Source organism: Equus asinus, chromosome 3, assembly GCF_041296235.1.
Source record: "Equus asinus isolate D_3611 breed Donkey chromosome 3, EquAss-T2T_v2, whole genome shotgun sequence".
NCBI classification, from domain to species: Eukaryota; Metazoa; Chordata; class Mammalia; order Perissodactyla; family Equidae; genus Equus; species Equus asinus.
In genome coordinates, this window is record NC_091792.1 from 158,597,947 (window position 1) to 158,621,492 (window position 23,546).

The 23,546-nt window shown below is 57.4% G+C and overlaps 1 protein-coding gene across 2 annotated transcripts in view; it reads left to right on the forward strand.

The window, feature by feature from the left end:
* The window catches only part of TRMT44 (tRNA methyltransferase 44 homolog), a 56,189-nt gene extending 33,484 nt beyond the window's left edge, over nucleotides 1-22,705 (forward strand). The window contains exons 13-16 of one of the 2 annotated variants that reach the window (XR_011502380.1): nucleotides 961-1,166; nucleotides 1,661-1,800; nucleotides 4,688-22,086; nucleotides 22,389-22,705. The gene's annotated coding sequence lies outside the window, so the exon portion shown is untranslated. Of the gene's footprint in view, nucleotides 1-960; nucleotides 22,087-22,388 lie in introns of both variants that reach the window. The other variant, XR_011502379.1, reaches the window with a different exon arrangement.
* Nucleotides 22,706-23,546: the final 841 nt, after the last annotated feature.

The window sequence follows — 23,546 nt, forward strand, 5'->3', positions numbered from 1 at the left end:
TCTCACTGGCCCCTAGCACCACCATGCCCCCTGCCCAAAGGTCATGGTAACATTGGGCATCACGCGCCCTGTAGCATTGTAGCCGTGCACCACGTGTCTGTGCATGTACACGGCCAAGTGAGTGCTCACCATGGCAGCCTGGCTGTGGCCTGCCCGGGGAACTTGCCGGGGGATGGCTCTGAGCTTTGAGCATCTGATGTGGAAAGTGGGACCTCGTGAGTGCCTCACCGAGCCAGGCGGGCAGCAGGGCTTGCAGCAGATGGCCTCTGTGCCCGGGCAGCCCTGCCTAAGTTGCGTTTCCTCCAGAGACCCGGGGAGCCCCGTGGGCTCATATGTCTACTGCCCAGGCAGCCCCTGCCCTTTCCCAGAGCCCTGTCACCCCGTCTGCCGCAGACGAAATACTTGGGGAGCAGAGTGGTTACTGTAGGGACCGGTCTGACACCAGCTGGAGTTGGTCAGGGTTGGCAAGATAGGAGGTGACCACTGTGTCCTAAGGGCTAGGTGGACTTTCACCCGGTGGCTGGTGGGAGGTACATTTAGAGGCCACGGGCTGAGTCATTGTCTGGTGCTAGGAGTAGGGAGGCACCCAGAGGAGAGGGTTCTGGGGGATGGGCAAGGGAGTAACCTCAGGTCCCGTGCGTGGTACATCTTCCACTTGCCCTCCAGCGTCTCTCTGTCCTCCACCCTCTGTGGCTCTGGCTGAGGGGATCCACTCCCACCTCAGAGGTGACCCTCTCCCCCCATCTCTCCTCATGAAAGACCCCGTCACCTCAGAGGGGACCAGGAGCTGGGGCTGTGCTTCTCCTTTCCTATTGACCTGCTCCTGGGGTGGCTGCCCACCGAGGGTCACCATGCAGGGCCGCTACTGCCACAGCGCGAACAAACGTGGTCCCTGCAGGAAGGCCCCGTCTGGGTGAGTGTGCGTTAATGCATCCAGCTCATTTCTGGTGTTTCTTGCAGGTTCTGTCATTAGGGGAAGAGGCTGCTCGCAAGGAAGTGCATTAAGAGTGGGCGAGCCGCGGAGTTTCCCAGCTCCTGGCTCCCCTCTCATCACTGTGGGCTTTTTTACCATAGCTCAGTCTAGTGCGGGAGACAGAACTTTTGGGAAGCCCTGGACCAGGAGAGGCTGGGTTGGCCTGCAAAGATTGCTCCCATCTGGACAGGAGGTGAGTGCCGCCTGCCACTCCCTCAAGTCCTGTTGCCTTGGACAGTATATCTGCATTGTTACATTTAAGCCTCACCACCTTGTGGGGTGTCCGTGATCTGGTGCCACAGGAAGCAAACCAAGGCTCATAGGGGTTGAGTGACTTGCCCAAAGTTGCACAGTTAGCAACTTCCAGAGTCAGGATTCAAACCTGGCACTGCCACCTCCCAGGAGGCTCTTTCCTGGCAAGGCCCTTGACCAGAGGGGACATGTGGGAGTTAATTTGGGCATGCATTTATTTCTCACCTTCCAGTGAGGGTAGAGAGTCCTGCCCTCCAGTTGTTGGTGATGAGTGAAGTGTGCTTTCAAAATGAATCCGTTTCAATAAAACAAGTCAGTTTAGTACAAAATATTAAACAGGTGATTGTTTAGTTGGTGCGTGGAGGGGGCCAACGTCACAAAGATGGTACCTGAATGATCCCAGTTTGGACGTCACTGCCCTCTAACTTCTTCCAGAATGAAGGTCAGACAGCATCCACGTCTCACCGTGTTGCTCACAGAGACCCCGCCCTTGTTCGCCCTCCGCTGGGGGCTGCAGGGGCTGCGCCTCAGTTTCCTTGTTTGTCAGACCTTGAGGATGCGACAAAGAGGAAAGGGTGAGTGGGTGTTGGGGGCTCCCCAGCCAGGCCCCGGCAGGGGCTCAGCTGTGCAGGTGACCGGTGTCGATTGCTGCAGTGCGGCCGGCCCCAGAGAGGACCGTTGGGCTGCTCCTCCCAGGCGGCTCCGTGTGTTAGGAGGGGAGGCGCATCAAACCACGTAGTAATCCCCCGGCCTCTTGTGCCTTGAGGATGTGGCCTCCGGGGTAGCTGGGAAATTTCCATAGCCTGGGTAGTTGGGGGTCCAGTGATTTTTAATCCAGAGAGGCCGCAGTGGGCCTTTGTGTAGGGCTCCAGCCCCGTCTCGTCAGATGATTTGTCCTGGGGAGGGGTGGCCAAGCGTTTGCCCACGTGAGTTTTTCTGCTGTTTCCCCCTGCAAGCTGTCTGCACAGCGCGGAGAATGGGAGCTTTGTGGCCAGGGTGGAGGGCGGGGACTCACGGGGGCGGGGAGGAGGAACTGCACCCTCGGTTGGAGCTAAAAACATCACCTTGGTTCATGTGTTCAACACATACTTACTCAGCCCCTGGAGAGGGCTGAGCACTGTGTGGCTGGGACCCTGCTTGGTGCTCTCCAGAATGCCCAGCAGGCACCAGCACGTCAGGATGGACGAGTGGTAGTGCTGGCAGGGCCCGGGGCTCAGCTGTGCCAGGCTGGAGTAGGGGGACAGGGCGTCCTGGGTGGCTGGGGCTGTGGAGAGGAAGAGAGGGTGACACACAGACAGTCCCAAGTTGCATGAGCGCCGTCCCTCGTGGGGGTCTGCGTCCCTGTGCTGGGGTCTCTCGTGGTTGCTCAGGGTTTGCGATGCGTGTCCCTCGTGTGTCAGCATCTGCTGTGGATCAGTGTTAAGACGACTTCACGGAGAACGCAAAAGCAACCTAAGAGCACGCTGCTGTTGCTGTTGCTTGAAACAGCCTGTTGACTTCTAAATGTGCAAAGGAAAACATTTCGTGTTTACCCACGTATTTACTGTTTCCTGTACACTCTGCTGCTTCCTGCGCATACGAATTTCCACCTGGCCTCATTTCCTTTCAGCCTGAGCTCTCCTTTAGCATGTCTTATAGTATGCTGTCCCTCTGGAAAATGTCTTTATTTTGTCTTCATTCTTCGAAGATGTTTTAGTTGTGTATAACATTCTGGCCTGGCAGTATTTTTCTTTTAGCTCTTTAAAGTTGTCATTCCATTGTCTTCTGGACTCCATGGTTTCTGATAAGTGAATCATGGGTTTATTGCTGCATCCTCTGTGGAGTGGATGGATGCTTGTTCTCTGGCTGATTTTAAGAATTGTTTTTATCTTTAGTTTTCAGCAGTTTTATATAACGTTCTTCATAAGATGTAATTTCCTTTTTATTTATCCCAAAGTTTGGTGAACTTTGTAAATCCCTGGGTTACTGTTTTTGATCAAATTTGGAAAAAAATCAGCCAATATTCTATAAATATCTTTTTCTGCTCCATTCTCCCCTCTCCTCATAGGACTCCACTCATCCCTGTGCTAGGGCGCTTGGTGCCATTCCACAGACCGCTAGGCTCCGTTTATTTTAATCTCTTAGCCTGTGGGCCTCACTTTGGATGACTTCAGTTTTGACTTGTCTCTGAGTTCATTGGTCCTTTCTTATGTTTCATTCAACGTACTGTTAACCCTACTCAGTGATAGATTTTGTAATAATTTCAGATATTGTAGTTTTCCTTTCTAGGATTTTCATTTGGTTATCTTTTTGCAGGTAATTTCTCCTGAAATTTTCCATCTCTTCAGTCATTATCCATCAAGTTTAAAGTCCTTTTCTGCCAGTTCCAGCATTTGGGTCATCTATGGGTCTGTTCCTTTGGGCTGGTTTTTCTCTTGATTATGAGTCACATTTTCCTGTTCCTTCCTATGATTAGATTTTGTTGTTGTATACTGGATGTTGTGGATGCTTTCCAGATGTTGTAGAGATTCTAAATTCAGTTGTCTTCCTAGAAGATGGCTGAGTTCTGTTTTATTGCTCGTTTAATTATCAGGGAATCACTTTGGGTTGGCAGAGGCTTGGCATTAGGCTTTGTTAAGGCAGATGTATCTCTGTTTTGCCTTTATTCTGATTTCTTTTTCTTTTTTTTGAGGAAGATTAGCCCTGAGCTAACATCTGCCACCAGTCCTCCTCTTTTTGCTGAAGAAGACTGGCCCTGAGCTAACATCCATGCCCATCTTTCTCTATTTTATATGTGGGATGCCTACCACAGCATGGCTTGACAAGCAGTGCATGGGTCCACACCTGGGATCTGAAACAGCAAACCTCGGGCTGCCGAAGCGGAACATACGAACTTAACCACTGCACCACCAGGCCGGGCCCTATTCTGATTTCTTATTCCATGTCCCTGTAGTCCTGGACAGGTCCGTCCTTCTACAGTGGGTCTTTCTGGGGTTTCATGGAAAGCCAAGGTTTTTCCCGGTGCCTCTAACTTGGCAGAACTTGAGTTCCAAATTCTCTCTTCCCTGTGGCATGCAGCACTGCACGCTCTGCTCAGCTGTACTTCTGGCTCTTGTCCTTGGCCCTTTGGACTGTCAGCCACTCCTGTGCGATTTAGGAGTCAGCCAAGGATTTCAGAGGAGTTTATATGCAGATTTTGGAGTGCCCCCTCTGTGTGTCCCTCCTCTCCAGGATTTTCCCTTCAATTTCCGGTTGTTTTGGCAGCACTGAGCTCTGTCCACCACTCCTCAGGTGATGAGCCAGCAGCTTTCTGGTTGACCTCCGTCCTCCGTGCCCTGCGCAGTCAGCAGTATCCTCTAGGGAGAGCCGTACCAATACAGATCGTACCTGTGTGCCCGCTTCTCTCAGGGCCACACTCCCCTCCGGGTCGTACCTGTGTTTGATCACTCTCCAGTGCCTTCAGCCTTTCTTCTTTTCATCCAGGGTTACAGTTGTTACTAACAGAAGAGCTTGTCCTAGACGAGCCGCTCCGTGAGCACTGGGAGCCAGAACCCTGTGCTGTGAGATTCGAAGGAGACGACCACCACATCTGTTCTCCCAGCCTGATGGCCAGCCTCCACTTCTCAAAACCTGAAAATCATCCTCAGCTCCGTGGACGAATCCCAGCTGCTTCCCCTGGCGGCCGGCTAGCTCAAGCTCATCTCCCCGCACTTGCTCTGACCCCTCAAGACTTCAGCTTGGACCACTGCTTGTTCCTGAACCCTCCAGACCTGCGCAGCCCAGTGGAACCTTCTGCAACGGTGGGAGTGTTCCAGATCTGCACTGTCCAATGTGATAGCCACTGCACTGGCCACTTGAGATGTGGCTGCTGAGACTGAGGAACTGAGTGTGTAATTTTATGTAATTATGATTGAAATTCAAATAGCCACATGTGGCTGGTGGCTAACACATTGGACAGAGAGAGCTCTAGACCGCCGCTGCTCAGAGTATCGTCTGACAATCAGGGTTAGCCTCGCCTGGGCATTTGTTAGAAATGCAGAATCGTGGGCCCCCCGCCCCAGCCTGCTGATCCGAATCTCTGAGCTGGGCCCCAGCCCGCTGCAGCCCCCTGTGTTTACCGCTCTCTGGGTGGGGTCTGGTGCTGGGGCTGGGGAGGTGCTGCTGCAGTGCGCTGCACACCTCAGCCTTTTCACAAGCTGTTTCCTCGGCCTGGAAGTGCTTCTCTCTCTCCTCTGCTTAGCACAGTCCTGTTGTTCAGAATCCAGGTAAAGCCAGCTCTTGGGGAGGCCCTCTCTGTTGGCCCCTCTGCTGCACCGGTAGGATGGCGCCGTCACGCTGCGTCACCATCTTTCGTTGAACGGTCTGTCCCCGGGAGCTCCTTGGGTGGGAGTGACCCTGGTCCTCCCTGTGTCCAGCCAGGCGCAGGCTATTTCGGATGCTCAGAACTGCCTGCTGAGTAACCCCCGGCCTGGCGAGGTCTGCGCTGCTGCCGGTGGCCTCTTTTCTGCCCTGGCACTTTGCTTTGGAATCAGGGTTTTGGTCTTTGGAAATCCTTATGGCCATTGGGAGGGTTCAAGTCTTAAATTTCCTTTCAAGGGCTAATTTTTTTTTTTTGCTCCTTTTTTAAGAGTATAGATTTTTCGTTTAGTTGGAAGAGTCAGGAAATGCAGATGTTGCTGTGGATGGTTCAGAATTCCCCGAGGGGTGAACTTGTTGAATCCATCTTGAAAGTGGGGGCCCTCAGCCAGGACCACGGCTGCTGACACAGGCGGAGGCGGGGCGCGGGCTTCTGTGTCAGAGCGGTCCCCGCAGGTCCTGACGCCTGGACTCAGCATTCTCCCTGCCTGTGCGAACGCCCTCCCTGGGAGCTGCTGGGCCTGGGGCAGGCCCTGAGGGAGGGGTCAGGGCTGGGATCCTGGCCGCTGGGCAAGAGGGGCTGCCTCCGATCCCACCTTGGGTGGGTGCTTCCAGCCCACACGGCTGCCCCGGGCCCTGGCTCCGTGAGTTCAGTGGGGGCTCGGTTCTCCGTCCTCAGGGCCCAGGGCCCCAGCTCCCGCTGCAGGCCCTCCCTCAGTCCCGGAACCCAGCCTCTGAGACTCACCCCATAGGCCACACTGGGCATTAGCAGCCTGCTGCACCAAGCCGGCTACCAGGCAGCGGGGCAGAAGCAGGGTGCCAGGAGAACCAATTCAGGGTTGGGAGAACAACAAAACCAGCCCAAAAGATGTGGGTGTGAATGTGGCCTCAGCCTCTTTGAGCTGCATGGCCTTGAGCAAGTTACGGGAGCCTCAGTTTCCCCTCTGTAAAATGGGAATGGTGACGTCTGCCACATGGGGCGAGAGACTCGCATGTCCACCCAGTGCAGACCCTGGTGTGTGGGAGGGCAGGCCCAGTCTCCCTCCACCTGAGACGCTTGAGCCCTTCAGCCGGTAGATGGCAGCTGACCTCAGTCCCACTCGCTGCTGCCCCTCTGGGCCAGGCTCCTGCTGGGGACACGGAGGAGCCTCACGCCTGGCCTGGATCTTGAGGACCCCGAGCCAAGCAGGGACCTCAGCCGTGCCTAAGCACTGTGCCGGGAGAGAGGAAGGCAGATTCCGGGGGCCCGGGGGACGCTGGGCCTTGCTGAGGAGGCAGGGAGATGGGAGGAGGAGACGCACAAGGGTGTTTCAAATGATGATCCATGGTTGGGGGGGGCGGGGTGTGTTCCAGGCAGGGAACAGCACTGGCCAAGGCACAGAGACAGGCAGGAAACGGCTGGGTGCAGGCGGTGGGTGAGGTGGGCACGGGGTCAGGCCGCAGGACCCACAGGTGCTCACACCTGCCACCTGCTGCTGCTTCCTTCCGGGACTCCCTGCCCTCCTGCCCCAGCTTGCCGACGCCCTAGACAGGCTGAGTCCCCACTTCTGGGGCCCATGGTAGCATCTCACAGGCCTGGCGATGAGGTCAGGGCCTTACCTGCTCAGCCACTGGGGCCACGGCCCCGTGCTGTGGTCACTCAGTGAGGGTGCACCTCACAGAACCCTTGGAGAGAGGCATCTTCCAAAGGCAGGCTTGCTCTCCTGATGCTGCAGAGTGGTGCTGGCACCTTCTGAAGGCACCAGACTGTCTGCTGGGCCACAGAACTCCGTCCCGAGGACAAGGTTCCCCCACTGCCTCTCTCCCACACCCTTGGCTGCACCAGGAGACGTGGCCGCGAGGAGGGGTCTGGGGGACAGGCAAAGGGAGGGGGGCTCAGAAGGCGCCCTCATGCACACACCCACCCCAGAGATGTCCAGGGTCCTTGCCCTCCGTGAAGCCACCTCCCGGGTCTGCTCCACCCCCAGCCTACGCCAGGCCAAGGAGTCCACGGGGCTCTGTGCTGGAAGCTTCTTCCTACAGAGGAGACACTGGCCATTCTGTCCCTCTGTGACCCATAAGCAAGGATGCAGGTGACAGACGGCTCTCTGTGGGGCGCTTGGAGAACTGGCACTGCCTGTCAGGTCCTCAGACGGTGAGAAGCAGGTGACTTTTCTCATCACCCTTTTTGCGAGGGCTGCTAGGAAGCTCAGAAGCAAGTTGTTCTTTATGGAAACATCAGTGGTATAAAGTGTTAACAGCAGCCCCACAGCTGCTCACTGCAGCCAGCTCTGCCCCGCAGCAGGTGCGCTCAGGCCAGTCTCAGGGTTCCCAAGCCTCGGTCGCGTCGTCTGCAGAATGGGCTCAAGAGAAACAAGCTCACAGGGCTGTTTGGGGAATTAAATGAGATATTTTGTGAGAAACACTCTTAACAATGCGGTTGTCATGTGAGGCAGGAAGTGTTGATGTTTTTCTGCTTCTCAGCGGGAGGTGGAATGAGCGTGAAGGACCAGTGGGTGGCACTAGGTAAGGAATAGATTTTTCCTGGTGGATGGATAAAAAGTTTCGGCAGCCCTAGCAGGTAGTAACTGACTGTTGAGAGGTCTCGGATTTGGGTCTGCTGTGGGCGTGGTTCAGCTCCCAAAAAAAAGGGCAGCAAAATGCATTTGGGATGTTTTGAAAGTGGAGCTGGGCAGCAGACACCCCAGGAAGGTGCAAGAACTCCAGGTCTAGGTCTGAGATGCCGGCAGAAGGCGAGGGGTGTAGGTCCCGAAGGGCAGGAGGTCTGTCTCACCCAGCCCACGCTTACTGCGCACCCACAGTTTCTGAGCCCCTCCCTCTCCCTAGGCCCCCCTTGGTCATGGGGTGCAGAGAGCAGTGACCATGGTTCCCACCAGGCTCGGGGATGGGTGCCTGAGGGAGGGTGCTGGGGGCACACGGTTCACGGCAGCTCTGCATGTCTGGGGCATCCTCCATGGGCCCGGAGGGGGCTGGAGGTGGCACTGTGCCCAGGAGGAGTGGCTGGGGCTGGGCGTAGGGCTTCAGCCAGGGGAGAGAAGAGACAGTCCCAGGGGTCTTGGGTGGAGAACAGAACAGCTTGTTCTATGCCACCCTCCATACGGAACACGGAACATCCAACACGGAAGCCAGACCGAGGGCAGATTTCTGCTCAGCCCACGAAAGAAAAAATGTTTGGATCAGCAGAGCTGACAAGAGGTGGGACACACTGCCTCCGGGGAGTGAGCACCCTGTCATCAAGGGTGTGCAAGTGGAGGCTGCACGACTATCTGGCAGGAATTCTGGGGGATATCTTCCCTGTTGATATTTGGGGGTGGGGGCGTGAACTTGATCATTTGCAGATCCCTGTTAATTTAGACAGTTTGTTTCTGGGAGTGGACATCATGGTGGAACTGTGGGCGCTGTGGAGCCTGGCTGTTGGGACCCAGAATCTCCTCGTCATGCTTCCAGTCTGCTGTGTGATCTCAGGCAAGCCCCTCACCCTTCCTGGGCTCCAGTCCCTCCATCAGTAAAACCAGAGGGCTGCTCGAGTGGCTCCTGAGGCTGCTCTCGGTGCTGACACCTGCTTGGGTTTGTGCACCGATGGGGTTGATGCCACCGCGGGACAGCGGGGGTCCTGCCTCTTCCTGGATCCTTGGGGAGGGAACTCCCTACTTCCGGGAGGAAACACATCACTGGTCCTTTAAGCAGCAGCTGCATTTGCCAACAGAAGGGCTGTGATTGTCTTTTTCAAGGAGAGAAGATAAGTTGATTTTGATGACTCATCACGGGGCATTCTCCAAAACGGGTCTGCGAACTCCTGTTAATCGGCGACGGTGGCTAATGGTGTGTTTCTAGAGCACTCCCCTGGTCATGACTTCAGAAATCCTCCTCCGTAGTCCATGGAGTCATTTTCATAGTGGGCAGGCGCCCTGAAGTGGAAACGCTGTCCTGCCTTCTCCCTGTTGGCCTTGGTTGGCGCATCTGGATGCTTCCGGCAGAGTGGTCGTCAGGGCCGTGGCGAGGGACCCTCTGTGTATTTGTTGTCTGCTGCTGTGTAATGAATTGCAACGAACTTCACGGCCAAAGGAACACTGTCCTCTCACAGTTGCTGTGGGCCTGGGCTCTGAGCGCGGCTTAGCCGGGTCCTCTGCTTAGGGCCTCATCAGGCTGCTGCTGTCCTCTTGGCTGGGGATGTGCTCTCAGCTCAAGCCTCACTGGTGAAGGGCCTGCTGCTGAGCTCACGTGGTTGTTGGCAGCATTCGGTGCCTTGCTGGCTGTCGGCCAGAGGCTGGCCTCGGCTCGCTGCCACGTGGCCCTGTCCTGAGGCCCGTTCACCGTGTGGCAGCTTCTTCAGAGCTGGCAAGGGAGAGCGCCCCCTGGCAAGACTGCTGACACCCTCTCGTTTGGTTACTGCTGAAGTGACGGCCCATCACCCTTGCAGGGTCCTGTTGGTTAGAAGCCAGTTGCAGGCCCTGCCCACACTCTGGAGGTTACTCGCGAACACAGGAGGTGGGCCATGGGGCCACTCAGAGTTGGTGCTGTTGTCTGGGCCAGCCCACACCATTTTATCCACCCTTCAGACGAGCACACCCTGCAGCATGGGCAGGGGCTGGAATCCCATCAGAGTGAGACGGGGGCATGCCCTGTGCGCCTCACACTGGCACATGGAAGGTGGAAGAGCTGGGTTGGCATCACGGGCTGTGTGACCATGGGTGGGCCACCTCCCGTGGGGGCTGCTCCCTCATCCGTAAAGTGAGGAGGGGGTGACCTTGAGGGGTCCCAGCCCATTCTCTGCTGAGGATATCTGCCCCCTGCCCCCGGCTGCAGGTGCCACATTTAGGGGGCTGCTCTCCCTCACAAACCCTCCTGTTCTCCAAGGACACTGACTGGGCCCTCCACAAAGTTAACCCAGGTCTGACACTGTCTGCCTGGCATAGCGTCAGACCCCACAGGTTAAGGGCTCTGTCCCACAAGACTCCCTCCCCTCCCCCGCTTCAGATGCCGGTCACAAGTCCAGGTTGTCACTTGTGCTTTGGACCTCCTGGCTGAACATCAGAGGTTCCCATGACCCCCTCCTCGGGTTCCATCATTTGCTAGAGTGGCTCACAAACTCACAAAAATGGTTTACTTACCTTATCACACCTGCCACCTCCCCACGGCCCCTGGCAGGGGGCCTTCCATTCCGCCAGCCCCCAGCCCCAGCTGATGGATCCAAGCCTGAGGAGCTGGCCCAAAGGAACTGCCCAGAGCGACAGGTGCTTGCTCAGTGGAACCTGAACCAAGGGGTGTGGAGTCTGGTCAGACAGAGGGTCCTAGCAGCAAGGCCATATGGGGCTGTGTGCCCAGTGGCGAGGGGCAGAGCATGCTGGCCCAGAAGTGACCTCTGGGGCAGTCTCCTGACCTTAAACTGTAGGTGATGGGTGGCCCTGCCAGGTAGAGGACTGAGTGGGGTGACCAGGCCGCACACCTCGGAGGGCGTGGCGCCGAGTCGGTGCCCAGTGAGATGTGGAAGTCAGCTGCTGTGTACGGAAGCTGGCGAGCAGTGGTCATGCTGGGGCTGCTGTGACTGTGCGGGGGGAGCCTCACCCCGGGGGAGGCCGGGCGAGTTCCGTTGTAGCTCTGCTGACCGAGCCTGAGATGGGTTTCTTTTTATTTATTTATTTTTGTTCTTTTTTTTCCTTTATTTTAAAGTATGGAAGCTCAAGTATAAGATGTAGATGTGTTTTTAAGCTTTACAAAAAAAACAGAATAAAACAAAAAACTCCTTTTGCATTTCATAAAAATTGACAGAAAAGCACTTGGCCAGAAGAGCAGAACGATCAGCAGGCCCCACCCCCTACCCCCACAAGCACGCGGTCTCCGCTGCACAGGGGCCAGTGTGCAGGACAACGCTGAGGACCACCTCTCCTTTATTCCAGAGCTGTCCCCTGTCACCCTCAACCCCCAACCCCAAGCAACTCCCAAACACATGTGGAATCAGATTTCCAGTTTTTCTGAGATGGGGTCTCAGGGGTCTCTGTGGTGCCTGCCCCCTCGGCTTCTTTGCCTGTAAGACTCGGGGTGGATGGAGACCCCCCCCCCCAAGGCTTTCTTAGTGGCCCTGGAGAGGCAGCTGGTGGTGGACGGCTGAGGTCACAGGGTCAGACAGAGCCGGTTCACACCCCTACCAGGAGGGGAGCAGGCTGTGTCACCTTTTCTCCTCACAGTCCCCACAGGTGGGTCCCCTCAATGTCACCCTCTTTGTGCTGACGAGAAGTCTGACACAGAGAGGCTGAGCCACTCGCCCAAGGCCTCACAGTATACGGCGGCCTGGAGCTGGAACCCAGGTCTGCCTGGCTGAGTGCACATGGGACACGGAGGGAGGAGGTGCTCTTGCAGCCCTTTCAGGAACTTTACAAGGGGATGAGGCTGGAGCGAAGTCAGGGGCCTCCCCGAGACTGAGATCCACAGGGGTGTCATTGAGCTCCCGATGCCGTCCCCTGACCAATACTGCCCAGAGCGCTCGGAGTCCAGAGATATTTTCAGCAGCAGGGGGTGAAGCAGAAGGAATTTCTCCTAAGCCCTCCGTGCCCCAGAAAACGACTTGGACGGGAATCCACTGTTTCTTAACTGTCTGTTGAATCATCAGGCCTTGACTGCTGAAAACAGAGCAGCACCCAGAGCCTTCAGGCCAGGCTGCAGAGCCGCGACGGTCCTGCAGGGCCAGCCAGCGAGGCTCGGCCAGGGCGCGGCTCCACGCTTGTGCCGCCTTCACCTGAATTAACCTCTGTTCTGGGGTCCCTGCGAGCCAGGCAGGTCCCTCCCTCGGCTGGGGCCCACTCAGGCCGGGAAGCGGTGACTCTGCACCGGGAGGCAGCCAAGTGCTGCGTGTGCACTTCCTCCCCTCCCCGTGCGCCTGCGGAGGCTCCGGCAGGGAGCCTGGGAGACTTTTCTTGGCGTAAAGAGAAACCACAGCTCGAGCTCCAAGTGGGAAGAGCTGCCTGGTCCGCGGGGCGGCCCGCTGACCGGCCGAGGGGCTCGCGGGAGCCTCTGCGCCTTCGGGGCTGGGCCTTCTCATTAGACTGGCCGGCGGAGCCTGCCTGGCCACGGGTTGAGGGGGCGGCCCGCAGCCTGAGGACTGGAAGGCCTGTGACCACGCCAGCTTGCCCGGCCTGGCCTGAGCCTTCGAGGGCTGGATTCCCCTCAGAAGCCCCCATGGAGCAGGCCTGGAGCTGTGCTTTTCCAGGCTCAGGGGACCCAGCGGAGGTCTCCCTCCACCGCATGCCTTGCGCACATGGTCACAGCAGAGTGATGTCTTCATGCCCTGTGAGCTCCTGACCCTGGCCAGGTGGCACGGTGTCCTCACCGGGAGTTTGAACGAAGGACGAGTCTCTGCTTGTGACTGGGCTGGTTGTTCAGAAATCCAGGATCATGTGGCAGCCGTTTATTCTGCCGTGAAACGCTCCATCCACAGCACAAGGCGGAGACCCGAGAGGAGCGTGGGCACTGGCCAGTCCGGGGTTCCCATGGTGCCCGGTTCTCGGCTCCTGAGCCCCGAGCACCCGCCTGCAGCTCTGTGACAGCCCTGCCGCCCTCCCTCCCTCCATACCTTCCCCCACCTCCCCCCGTCTCCCTTTATTTTTTGGCTGAAGCTAGAGTTGGTTCTGTTACTTGCTTCCAAAAAGAGTCCAGCCTGGGGCTGTGTGAGTCCCCCTGCCCCGGGTCTCAGGTCCCTCTGCTCTGCCCGGAACCTGGGGGCAAGGCCGTCATCCGTTTAAAGGAGGATCCTGGCTCTGAGGGCCAAGATCAAGCTTGAGTGTCCACAGTTTGCGCGGGCTCCTTCACCGCACCCCCTGCCATCCCCCAGTTATGGACCCGCCCTCAGCCTGGCAGAGCCCTCAGCCCGAGAAATGCTGGGCCCCAGCGCCCCCTCGGACGTTGGGGATGAGCACGCACACCTCTTGGGTCTCCTCCACGTCCCCTGCAGCTACCTGGGGCCTGCGGTGGTCCCTGGAGGGTATTCTGGGCTGTGAGAGGCAGGGAGGTGACGTTCCAGGCAGGGGGCTGGGGGCCGTGAGGGTGGGCAGGAGCCACTGGCCGTCCGTGGCTGTGGGTTGTTGGGCCGTGGAACTCCCTCCCGAGAGGTCCAGCCTCAGAGGTGAAGCCTTTCACAAACCTGAAGCCCGCTCGAGTCACGTTTGAGTGCAGGGCAGATGCTCAGGAAGCCCCAGTGGGACTGGACGGAAGGGAAGCCTGTCCCTCGAACCCGCATGGCCATGGCGTCCTGCGGACCCCGACTTTGGCCGTGCGGTTGTAGGGACGTGGACCGCGGCTCTAAAGGGCGGGCCGGCTGTGCACCTTTGACGATGTGCCCACAACAACCCTGCTTGCCGCAGGCCCTGAGACTGGTCTGTCGGGTTTGGGACACGCCTTTCCCTCCCTGAGCCTCGGTGTGCTCACCTGTAAAGTGGGGGAGCAGCCCCTCTCCAAGCCAGTGACGTTTCCTTGTCCTTGAGCTGACTGTCCCTTAGGGCCTCTTTCTCTTCCCAGCCCCAGGCCCCATCCCGCACTGCCCTGAAGGGCTGGCAGCTGGCAGGACCCAGAGGGGGCCCAGCCAGCCGCTCCTCTCTCAGGCAGAGGACAGATAATGTCTGGTTTCCATGGAAATTGGAAACCAGAACACAGGTGAATCTGAGACTTTGTAATCCAATCTTGAGTAACCAAAGAAACACAATGAAATCGTACATCTAACTCCAGCCAGTAGGAGTTGGGTTTTCCCCACAGTCCTGAGGACCCGTGCCCCCTGTGAAAGGGGAGCCCGAGGTGGCGGGGAAGGAGTCTGAGCCTGCTCATTTCCCGACAGGCAGGACAGCTGAGGGCTGCCCCCGCTGCCCACTGGGCTGTGCTGGACGTGTGACACATGGGAAACACTGGACAGGCGTTGGCTAATTCTATACCAGCCTGTGTGTGGCAGGCAGTCTAGGGACCCTAGAAGCAGAGCCTGAGATGGGGATTCTGGTCGTGTGATTCATTGGGTGTGCTCTCAGGATGGGGCAGGGCAAGGAATCAGGCAGAAAAGTGGTCTCGGCTGGAGTCATGCTGCAGCCTGACCCCAGGAGCTCTGCTGGGCACACTGGACTGCCTGGGGAGGCTGGCCCGACCCCGGGAGCTCTGTAGGGTGCATTGGACCGCCTGGGGAGGCCAACCTGGGGCAGTGGCCCCCTCATGCCTCCGTGTGCCCTGGGTTGGGGAGGCCCTGACGGAGGGCAGTTTCCCCTGTAGGGGCACTTGTGAGCCAGCTCGGGCGGAGGCTGTAGTGGCCGGTGAGGGAACTCAGGTCAGGACGCCAGGGGGTTCCTCTGCAATGGGGTGCCTGTGCCCATTTCACAGGTGAGGAAACTGAGGCTCAGAGAGATCCAGAGCTGGCCCAGGTCCCATTCCAACCCCGATGAGGCCGAGCCCGGGCCTGGCTACCTCACACCACTGTCCCTGTGAGGAGGAGGCTGTCGTTCACTGAGCCCCAGCCATGCGCCTCAGAGGCTGGTCGGACTGTCTCCACGTTATGGTGCAGAGATGGCAGCCAGGCCCTTGGGCCCCACCAGCAAGGTCTCACTGGGGAACCAGAGCAGCTTAGAGATGTGCCCCGATGTCAAAGCCCAGCTGGCATGGCTGCCGGCCACACAGCGGTTTAACCCAGGCCTGCAGGTGGCCACCTGTCACTTAGTTGGGATGTGAGAGGGTGGCACGGTGGGGTGGGGTGGGGACTCGAGCTGTGGACGTGCTGGGTTTGAGCTGACCGTGCAGCACAGTGGCAATGGGTCACGTGTCTGGACCTGGGGGCAGGCCCTGGCTGGAGACGGCACTGGGAGCCGTCCAGGTAGAGACGGTGTGTTGGTTTTCTCTTGCCCCTGTGACACGTTATCACAGGTTCAGCGGCTTCCACAGCCTAGGCTTGTTATGGGGTCTCGCTGGGCGGGAATCAGGGCATCGTCAGGGCCACCTCCCTCCGGAGGCTTTAGGGAGAAGCCACTCCTGGCCTTCTCTGGCTTCTAGAGGGGCCCATGTCCCTCAGCTCCTGGGCCCTTCTTCCACCTGCAGGCCAGCCCTATGGGTGTAGGTCTGCCTCAGAGTCCGTGCCCCTCCCCAGCCTTCTTCCTCTGCCCGGCCCCCCCCCACCAGTGACCATTGGTTACCTGGAGAGAACAGAAAGAAGATGGCCTTGGCCTGAGACGCCCGTGGAATGAGCTCGAGCCCAGGATCTCGCTTACAAGGGTGAGGGTGGAGATCAAACTGAAAGGATGCGTCCCTGTCGTTGTATAAATGGCAAAAATCGGGAACAGCCTGCATGTCCCACATGGGAGACTGGTCCCAGCTCATTGCTTCATCTGCCCGCTGGAACCCCAGGCAGCCACGTGGGGTCTGTGCTGAGCGACGCGGCAAGTGCCCCGACTGCATGAGGCTCTGGTCACAGCGAGTTGCAGACGAGCACGGGTCCATCCCTGAAAGTACTCACACTCAGAAGAGTCCAGAGGATGGGCAGGAAAATGTCAAAAGCAGGTATTGATCAGGGCCGCTGGTTTCCCCTTCATGCTGGTCTGTATTTGCAGTTTCATGGACTGTGGTAGTCAGAATAACCCCCCTCAAAGATGTCCCGCCTTATGTCGACACGGAAGCCAGCTGCCCTCTTCACCTGACCATCCCTCACCTCGGTGGGGGTGTCCCCCCTGGAGAGCTCAGTTGTGTGGATGAGCCAGGCGGCACTGCACTCTGCTTCCGATGGAGAGACCGACCCTGGTGAGTGACCATGTGAGTTGGCCCAGGGACATCCGAGGTGAAAGTGCTAAGAGCACTGGAGCACAGGGGTGTCCTGGGTGGGCTGCATCCTCATGGGGTACCCTCTACTGTGCTCACAGTTGCTGACAGGCCTCCATCTGGCCAGAGGCTGTGTGTTTCTCGGTCTCCACCCTGGACCGTGCTTGTCTTGTGTCCTGGCCCCTGCTCCAGGCTGCCGTCGGGGGAAGGAGCTGCACTGGGGCTGTCGGGTGGGCAGTCACTGAGGGGCCAGTGCTGGGTGCATTCCAGGGGCAGGCCCTCTGGGGGAGGCTGTCGTGTTCTTCCCATGACAGACGAGGACGAGGATGCTCAGAGAGCTCGAGAAGCTTCCTAGGACGGTCCCTTGGCAAGGGCAGAGCTGGATCCAGGCATCTGGCTCGAGCATCCTCCTCTAGCTCCACAATGCCTTGCTGCCCCCAGTGACATATCTCCTGACTCCTGCCCGGAAGACACCTGTTGGGACCCGGACTGGGGGGGCGGACAGCTCACAGTTGGGAGGGCAGACGGGAAGCCAGGCGGACCCGCCTGGGGTCTCAGCTGGGCCACTTACTGAGTGTGACTTTGGGCAACTTACTCAACCGCCCGAGCCTCAGTCTCCTCATCTGTAGGGAGGGCCACCAGCCCTTCCCCATGGGATTTCAGAAGGATAGGGTGAGAGGACAGTGGATCCCAGTGCCTGACAGCTAAACGTGCATATTCTGGATGCACTTGGGGTGCATGCTTGCCCAACATCTGAGCTCCCAACAGGAGGAGACAAATTCCTCTTCTGGGAGACCGGGACTTATCAGCCTTCGCATGGTGTCATCATTTCACTCAAGGATCCGGCCACACGAGAAGGTGTGCACCTGGCTTTGATGCAGGGAATTGCTCAAGTTGGAAGAACAGCCCGTCAACCCCAGGTACCCTGGTGAGCCCGTGTGCCCTGAGCCACTGCTAGAAGCCGCTCTCATGGCCCAGATAACACTCAGTGTCACCTGTGAGGGGCTGTGGAGGAGGAAGCATGGCCACCGCGTCCCCTCCCTAGGGCTGGCCCTGGATGGGGGGCCGGGCCTCCCTGGAGGGCACTTGGCCCTGCCCAGAGAACCCCTTCTTCTCTCAGCTGGGTCAGCTGCAGTCCCAGAAACTGGGCAGGTCCAGCAGGCAGGCCCCGGAGGGCTGGCCGGGTTAGTAGGAAGACCCGGGGGCCCGGGGTCCAGAGATGGCTGCCTGCCTTGGCCTGCCACCAACCACTGGCCAGTGGGGGATCTGAGAAAGTCTCCCCACTCTGGAAGTCAGGCTGCTCCTGGTTCAGTGGGGAGGGAGGCTCACAGCTTGTGAGGAGCTCTGAGCTTCTGGAAGGAGTGCCATTGCTCTGGGGCATGTGTCTTATTTTCCCTGCCTCCTGTGAGGCCCTCACACACTACCTCATCTGGTTGTCACAGCAACCCTCTGATACAGGCCTCAGTGTCCCCATTCTACAGGTGGAGGGACTGAGCCCAAGGACGAGCAGTGCCACGTTCAGGGCCTCAGAGGAGATCAGCAGCAGAGCCAGGACGAGAACCTGGCCCTCTGGCTTCCCACTTGCTCCAGCCCACCAGGGATGTCTGCAGATCCTGTGCAGGTCTGTGGTGGTGGTGGTGGAGGGGGACATGGGGTAGGTCTTGGAGGAAACCCCCTAGGGCCCTGCGAGGTTTTGGCCTGGAGCCCCTGAGTCTCTGGTGTCATTTGTGGATATAGAGACACAGGGGGATGTTGGGGCACGGGGGGAGAATGGAGAGTTCCTCATGGCCAGGTCGAGGTGGGATGCCCTCGCTGGCAAAGCAGGTAGAAAGGCCTATTCACAGACCAGGAGCAAGAGCAGGAGACAGAGGGTGCCATGTGGGTGGTTTGAAGATCCCCGTGGACAACGATCAGAACAGGGGAGCCACCAGGCTGGGCCTGGTGGGACAAGAGCGTCCCCTCAAATGAAGGACCCACAGTAGCTCTCAGACCCCTTCCTGAGAGCTGATGGAGATGGTTACCATGCCATGTGGATTTAGTGTTTCCCAGAGACTCTGTGGTCTTCATAACGTCCCACGTTCAGACTCTTCCAGATCCTTGTTTCTGTCTAGTGGGCTCCAAACAAGTCCCCATCCCATGGGGACGACTCCACTGTCAAACCTGTTTCCTTGTTATGGCTACAGCTGTTTTCCACCAGTTAGGAAATGCAGCGTGTGCCTCTCACTGATTGGTTTGTTTCCTATAAAGATAATGCATGCACCATCATATTCGTTACCCTGCTCCAGCTTCTCCATCCTTCCTGCTCTGTGTCTACCTCCACAGCCGGTTGGTTTGTTCAGTTGTTCATCCATCCATCCAACCATCCATCCTTTCTTCCTTCCATTCATGCATCCTCTATCCATCCATCTACTCTTCCTTCCATCCACCCACCCACCCATGCCTCCATCCGTCTTCCCATCCCCCAAGAATCCTTCCCCCATCCATCTCCCATCCATCCATCTGTCCATCCATCCACTCACCCACCTGTCCATCTGTTCATCCATCCTTCTGTTTATTCATCCAGCCACTGTTTCCTGAATGCCCACTTTGTGTTCCAAGTGTTATGTTGGGTAAAGGAGATATAAGATGCTACGGCATGGTTCTTTGTCCTCAAGAAGCTCACTTGTTCTTGTGGGGAAGAAACAGTAATGGTGATGGTAGTTCACTTTACTGAGGATTTATTATGTGCCTGGCACACACTAAGTCTATCCAACGATTTTCTGGGGTGCAGCTAACCCTGCTGGAAAGAGGCATGAGCAGAATGCCAAGGTGTCCCTCGGGAGGCCCCTCTTCCTTTGGACAGAGCCTGTCAGGCTGGGATTGACGGACAAGTGGAACAGCAACAGCAGTGCCTGGAGCCCGGGCATGGGGATGCTCATGCCGTGGAGCTCTCATCTTGGACAGGGGTGAGGAGGACCCGGCCGGGGCAGTGCGAATGGACCCCAACCTGCTGCCTTTGCTGAGCGCATGTACGTGTGAGAGAGTCTTTCTTGGGATGTCTGCCCACGCTGAGTGTGTGTCAATGGGCCCCTCGCTCTCAGGCTGTCCCCCTGACTGCACCCTAAGGAGCTTGCTCAGCAGACCTTCTGTCTGCCCCCGAGGGGTCACGCTGATGACTTGACCCGATAGAATATTTTGTGGGCAGGAGCCAGACACCAGCGAACGGAGAGGAAACATTTCTGCATCTGATAATGCGGGAGTGTCTGCCTGCAGGGCTTTTGAAGAGGGTCTGCAGCCAAGGCCCCTCTTGGAATGTAGGGAACGCTTGGAGCTGGGCCCAGAAAGGTGCACACGTGGGCACACGCATGCACATGCGTGTCCAGGCACCTGCCTCTGGCCCGAAGATGCTGGGCAAGGGCGGTCCTGTCGTCACTGTGAGGGAAATGACTAAGCCATCAATGATGAGACAGAAAGAGAAGCACTCTTATGGGACAGAAGCTCCAAGGTAACACCACAGCTCGGGGCTCAGGTTGGTGAGAAGGGCAGTTAATGTGGATGCTGTGCGGGCCGTGGGCTGGAGCTTTCTGGCAGATCTTACTGGAAGGCTGGGATCTACATCCAGGTGGGCTCCCTCGAGGGCCGGCTCTGAAGGGGCTGCCATGTGGTTCCACTGTCCGGACACCCTTCCCTGCCATTCAGAGCCAGACAGATGACAGTGCAAAGGCTCTGGGCTCCTTCAGCTCCAAAAGGGGGCTTTTAGAGTCTTGGGCACCCCCTCCATCCCCTGAGCACAAACTCTGTGTGCCTAGAGCGAGCAGGCCAGCCACCTCCAATGCTCCCAGCTTCATGTCCCGGGACTGAGCGGGCTCACAAGGCCAGATTTGGGGCCTACGGGAGGTCCTAAGGGGACGGCCCCCTTTCCTCTCCGTATTCCTTCCAGAATGAGACCACACAGTGCTGGACACTTTGGAATGTGGGTGCACCCACAGGAAGGCAACAGGGCTGGGGCAACCCAAAGGGTCGCCGAGCCTGGGTCCAGGGCGGGGGTCCCCAAACTCTCTTTATATCCCCACAGGAACTTTGAGGAGAGCATGCGGCCTCACCCTTCTTATAGTTCATCTGTAAACTTTTCATCTGAAGTTTAAATGGTGACAAAAGGTGATGTAACAGTTTTATTTTAAAATGTTGGCATTTAAAAAAATGCAGGAGGGCCAGCCCCATGGCACAGTGGTTAAGTTCATGCACACAACTTCGGCAGCCCGAGGTTTGCAGGTGCGGATCCCAGGCACGGACCTACACACCGTTCATCAAGCCATGCTGTGGCGGCATCCCACATACAAACTAGAGGAGGACTGGCACAGATGTTAGCTCAGTGACAATCTTCCTCACAAAAAATAAATTAATTAAATTTTAAAATGCAGGAAATGATCCCTCCTAAGATGGTGGACATCAGCTCGTACGGTGTTAAGGTTCCAGCTGCTGGACTGGACAGTGCACATCTTTTGTGCTCTACGGTCTTCCAAATCCCTCCTATCCCTTACAAACACAATCATATAAGCTGAAATAGATTTTTAAATATTTCTGTGATCACTATTCACATTCTAAGACTTTAAATTTTCTTCTGGATTTAGTTATCCCTACATTTGTTGTCAGAACCCAATTGATCAAAACAATGTAAGCATATTGAAAATTAGTTTTGATAATAATTATCACACAGACGCTTACATCTTGTTGGAAACAGCTGAGCACGGCGTTTCTCACTTGCTTTGTGTATGGTGCGTGAGCTGCTGCGTGAATTACGGGGGATTCGGCATCACTTACTGTTATCTTTTATTTTATAGATAAAGATTAAAAAACACTTATTCACAGAGTGGCCCCTGGCCAGGGTTCCGTCAGGGAGGCAGAACTGCTAGGTTCTAGAGAACTGCTGTGTCTCCCAGTGGGTCTGTGGGCACGTGTGCGCAAGTCTATAAATAAGGTTATAGACTTATGTAAAGGACTATATATGATCACATTCCTTTATAAGTAAATAATGAATATATTTTTATTTTCAATATAATTTGAATTATCATAAAATTTTAAAATAATTTTATTAAATTACATCAATATATTTAAATATATAAATGTGTGTACCTACATACGTATGTAAATTTGTATGTTTGAATGCAGGATGATATATACCATCCCACATACGCATCTATGTGTCTGTCTGTCTGTCTGTAAAGGGATAGGTTACCAGCCCCATGCAGTAGCCGGTGGGTTAAGTGGTCTCTGTCAGGCTCTCATCTGATGCTGGAGCTTGAGGTCAGGGCAGCAGTGGGGAAGGGAAGATGAGTGTGGGAGGGGAGCCAGACAATCTGGAAGCCACAGCAGGAGCTGGAACCTCAGGAGGACCACTGAGACCCGTGTCAGCTCAGGTCCTGTTGCCTCCACCGTGGGGGTGACGAGGGTGTCCTGCAGGAGCTGGGCCCCCTCTCACCTGCCCGCTGCGGGGAGAAGCAGAGAAGGACCCAGGGACAAGGGTCCAGCAGTTGCAGCAGCCACTGCCTCACCCAAGAAGGCGAGCCACAGAGCATCCACTGCCTCCCTCCCACCCTCCAAGTCTCCCACGAGGGCCCCTCTGTGGGAAAGGGACTCAGAAATGTCGTCCAGCCTGGTTGGTTGACACCTCACAAAGCCAGCACACAGCTCCAGATGGCCCGAGGCACCGTGGGCCTTGGACAGAGGGACAGGCCTGTCCTGAGAGGAGACACAGGGGTGGACCTTGCTGGGGGCAGGTAAGTGTGGGCACAGGATGGCGCTCAGGCCTGTCTCCTCCCCGTGGGGTCCCACCGGCCCCCTGGGCCACCGCCAGAGTTCTTGGACAGGCTTATTTCTGCCCCTCTCCCACGCCCTGGGCACCTGTGGGCCTCGGAGTGGACTGCGATTTCTCCCCACCCCCCGACCTCTGGATATGCCAGTCCCTCCTCTTAAAACACTGTTCCACTCTTCCTGCCCCAGGCCCGGCCTCCCTTCAGATGCTCAGTCAGCATCTACCCCTCTCTGAAACCTTTGCCCTTCGCCCCGCCCACCTGAGCAGGATGAAATTCTGCCCCTCTGGACCCCGACCGTGAGGGCGCTCAGCTTTGTCGGTCCTCGGGGAAATGCAAACTGAACCACAGCGCAACTTCACTGAACACCCACCAGGACGCAGCAATGTGCCGCAGACGTCGCAAGTGCCGCGCAGCGGGGCACTCGTCGGCGCTGGTGGGGTGGACATTGGTCCAGGCACTTTGGACCGAGGTCTGACCACACTGTGGGGCAGCGTCTGCTCCACATGACTCAGCAGTTCTACCGCTGGGTGGACACGCGACAGAAACGCACACGTACGTGCCCCAAAGCACAGGAACAGCCCACGGGAGACCACTTACGTGCCGCCAACAGCGGACGGATGAGTAAAGCGCGGTTGACACGCGCTGAAGGCAATCCCCCAGTGAGCGTGGCTGCCCCCACCGCGCATGGTGCTGGGCGTGTCCTGCACGTGGGGCCAAGCAGAACCACAGGAGAAGACCCGCCCGCCCGAGGCCGCCTCCCCTGTGAAGTTCCCACGGGCGGGGTCTGCGGGGAGGGAGGACGGCCGTGACTCCCGGGGCGCTGTGCTGGGAGGTGGGGCGGCCTCAGAGCAGGGGACGGTCTACATCTCTGACCTACGTGGCATGTCTGCTTTACGAATGTTCATCCAGCTGTCCGGTTTTGGTATTTTCTCCATCCTTAACAAATTTACCCCAAATGCCCCCAAACTTGGGCCTGTGCAGTAGGAATAAGAATAAGCACCCCCAGTATGTAGTTGGTGGGAGGAGAATAGGTTGGAGGGAGATAGTGGGTGAGTGCTGAGCCGGGCCCGCGTGCACTGAGACTCGCAGCTCCTTTATGTAACGAGTGCTCAGGGATGCTGGCTTCGGGCTGGGTGCTGTTCTAGCCCCAGAAGCAATGACCGTGCAGAATCCAGGCTGATCACGGGAGCTCGCCGTCCAGCGAAGGGCGCCTGGCTGCTGGGCCCTCCCTCCACCCCCGGCCTCTGGCCCGACGTGTGCACTTGCAGCACCTGCTGTGATCCAGCCCCAGTCCTGTGGGGACATGGAGAGACGATGGCACAGATGTCACCAGGGGCAGAACCAGGGCTGTGGGAGCCCAGAGGAGTGTCTGACCCGGCCTGGGGAGGGCTGAATCAGGGAAGGCTTCCTGGGGAGGTGACCTC